The following is a 3247-nucleotide window of genomic DNA, read 5'->3' as shown; positions in this document are numbered from 1 at the left end:
AGTGCCCTTTTTTCCGCTCGAGCCCCTGCCCCTCAAAATGTCTGTGCACGTCCCTGTGTAATTATATGTAATGTATTATGTAATATATAAAATATTATGTATTTATGTAGTACTGTTTTAGTTTTAGTACTAGTACTAGCAAATTAAATACAAAATATAAAACATTCAATTCATGTTAATGCAGCTACATATAGCCAAAAATGCAAATACACAAAAGTACAAAAAAATAACAAAGCAATGCAAGATTGTAGAATTTCGTCATGTGAAAGTTGATGTGTGTGAAAGTCTTATCTGTAGTACATCAATGTCCAAACACTGTTCATAGCTGAAGTTGGCTGATAGCAAATGAATAATCCAACCTCTTTTAATGAAAACACGGCACAGCTCTCAAACACCAGACTCTTCCTAACCAGGAAAAGCAAAAAAAAGTCCAGACTATGGTCTCACGTTGAAAAGAACTTTAAATCTGTATTCAAACTGGACCATGATGTGGTAGCCTCACCAATAAAGAGTCCTCCTAAAATGCATACAAATACACTGTCTTAAACTCTTAGCATTAATCCAAACATAGGCCATACATACATGTAACATCGCTGCAAAAAAAACTCAGCAATGTACACTTTTAAATAGAAAAAAAAATCCTTTAGACTGGGCTTGAAATGGCACATTTCCCAACCAGGACACAGCACAATGTCTTCAGCAGGTGAGCCATGCTGGATACTGCTGCTTGTTATTGCTAACTCCCTCTACCCACATGGCTTTACTTAAGGAAACCTAAAACACCCTAGCACCCCTAGTGGTAAGGAAGAAAACTGCCCACAAAATTCTTATTAACAGGCTCATGTCTGTTACACCTCAAATATGGCTCGTGAGATCCACTTTCCTCCAGAGTTTAGCTCCAACTTTGATCAAACTCACTCCCCTGTGATTTTCTAATGATCCTGAAGATATTCTCAGGTGTGTTTGATTAAGGTTAGAACTAAACTCTGCAGTAAAGTGGATCTTGTGAGCCAGATTTGAGGATCCCTGGCATATATGAAACAACAGGTTCTGAAAAGGTCTCTTTTGGTTTGAGCCATTCCAGTTCAATTGAGGGTCTAAAGAATTGGCCAGTCAATGTTGTTTGTATTCTCCTAGTTACATTCAATGTTACATTACAGGGCTGCCTACACAAAACCTGCATGTCCCCAAAGGATACAAAAGTTGCTCTGGGCCCGAACGGGCTGGCCCACACTGGGCCATCATGGGATTAATGTGGACAGTCTGCTAGCGTGGCCTGCTCACAGAGAGCCTGCGGTGAGCCCAAAGCTGTGGGCCTCGTCTGGGCAAGTCCGCACTGGGCCTGTTTAGGTTTCGTGTGGGCTGGCCCTAGCCTACTGTGCCCGCAAAAAGCCAGCATGGGCCCTGCAAGAACATGTTTGCAGGGAGTTAATGCATTTTCATTTGAACGCAACCTGCATTCCTGCCTGGCTGTAAGATAAGGAAATGAATTAGTCTGGTTTGGGGCACATCATTAACGGAGGTCCTAGAACATATTAAACCTGAAACATATCTGAGCTGAGTGACCTGTGTGAGAAGAGGCACGGAAATCCATATCTCTCTCCATCTGAAGTTAACAGTGCACAGACCCTCAGAGTCTCTGCTTGTAATGAAGAGCCACTCTTTATCTTCCAAATCAATGCAGAGACATATTAAAATGTCTGGTTCATGCACTCCGTCTTGTAACTCACGACTGGAAAAACATTCAAATGTTCACCTCAATGGTGCTTTTGTTGTATTTAAGATTGTCTAACTTTTTCAGTTTATTTTTTGTTTTTTTCTCCTTTATTTTGCATGGGTAATACTAATATATTATATAATTTCATGATTCAGAACACTGTAAAAAATATATTTTGTAAATAAAGATTATTGGAGTGCATTTTACAAGAAAATATTATTTCATTCTTTCTACCTGTTACTTGCCATTTCTTTTAATTATATGTGAATTATGAGTGAAATATGGTAATACTAACACAAATGGTGTAGAAACAATTTTCACTTAGAAATTGCTAGTAAATTTCACCAACAATTATAGAGAAACAGCAAGTAACACACTGAATTAAACATGGAAAATTTGAAGTAGAAAATTTGTATTTTCTTGTAAAATGTAATGATCATTGTTTTACTTACAACTTCTAAAAAAATCTTTTTTTTTAATGTGTAGGCTGTATATGTTAACATTAGGTACGTCAATAATTAACCTGAACCACAGATGAACAATACTTTTAGTAAATTATTTAAAAAGATTAAATAATGCATTATCTAATTATAAACTTGTGGTGTTACCATGTTGGGGAGTAACTACACATTACAGTTACTGAGAAAAGATGTGTAATTAAATTAAAGTTACATATGAAAATGTTAACTATTACAAAGGGAGATGCATCTGAATATTCTCTCTCTCAAACACACACACAGAGAAAGGGAGATTTCATTGATTTCATTGATTTTAATTGAATTGAATGTGACACATACAGGAACTGATAAGAACAAAACACATTAACAAAATCCCCCTTTGTTTAGATCCGCCTCTAAGAGGGGCTCCACATGCCCTAACGTAACACCGACCCCAACCCAAACAAAACTCAAAAAGTCCAAGAGGGTGGTGGAGCGGAGGCGGAACAGGGGGAGGGATGAAGGGCCATGCCCGTGAACAGGAAACAGGACCTGGATCATGGCATGGACTGTGGAGCAGTGGTGGGCCTGGACCATGGAGCAGTGGCAGAGACCATGGTGGAGCCAAAGACAACCAGGGCAAAGCAAATGGAAGACCACCAGGGCAGAGCAAGTGGGACTGAGGATCCCCATGGTGAAGCAGATGACCACCAGGGCAGAGCCAGTGAAACAGGTGACCAGAGTGGAGCAGGTGACCAAGGTGAAGCCTGCGGAGCAGAAGACCACCACAGGTCAGGAGGCCATGGTGGAACAGAGACATGGACAGACCATGTGGTCGTGCCAGAACAAGCAGAGTAACCTTGAATGGTCTCAGTGGCCGTGACATGACAGGCAGAGTGTTCAGAGATGTCCTCCATGGCCATGACAGGACAGGCAAGGGGTTCAGGGACCACCTCCTTGGCCGTGACAGGCCTCTTTGGCTATGATAGGGCAGACTGTGAGTTCAGGGACAGCCTCTTTAGCTGTGGCAGGGCTGGCAGAGGTTTTACGTGACCACTGTGGTCAAAACAGGACAGGCAGGAAACTCACAGGT

The sequence above is a fragment of the Sinocyclocheilus grahami genome, unplaced genomic scaffold, assembly GCF_001515645.1.
Source record: "Sinocyclocheilus grahami isolate Dianchi unplaced genomic scaffold, SAMN03320097.WGS_v1.1 scaffold1209.1, whole genome shotgun sequence".
Classification (NCBI taxonomy): Eukaryota; Metazoa; Chordata; class Actinopteri; order Cypriniformes; family Cyprinidae; genus Sinocyclocheilus; species Sinocyclocheilus grahami.
The sequence above is the reverse complement of the archived record's forward strand: the minus strand, read 5'-3'. Positions refer to the sequence as shown.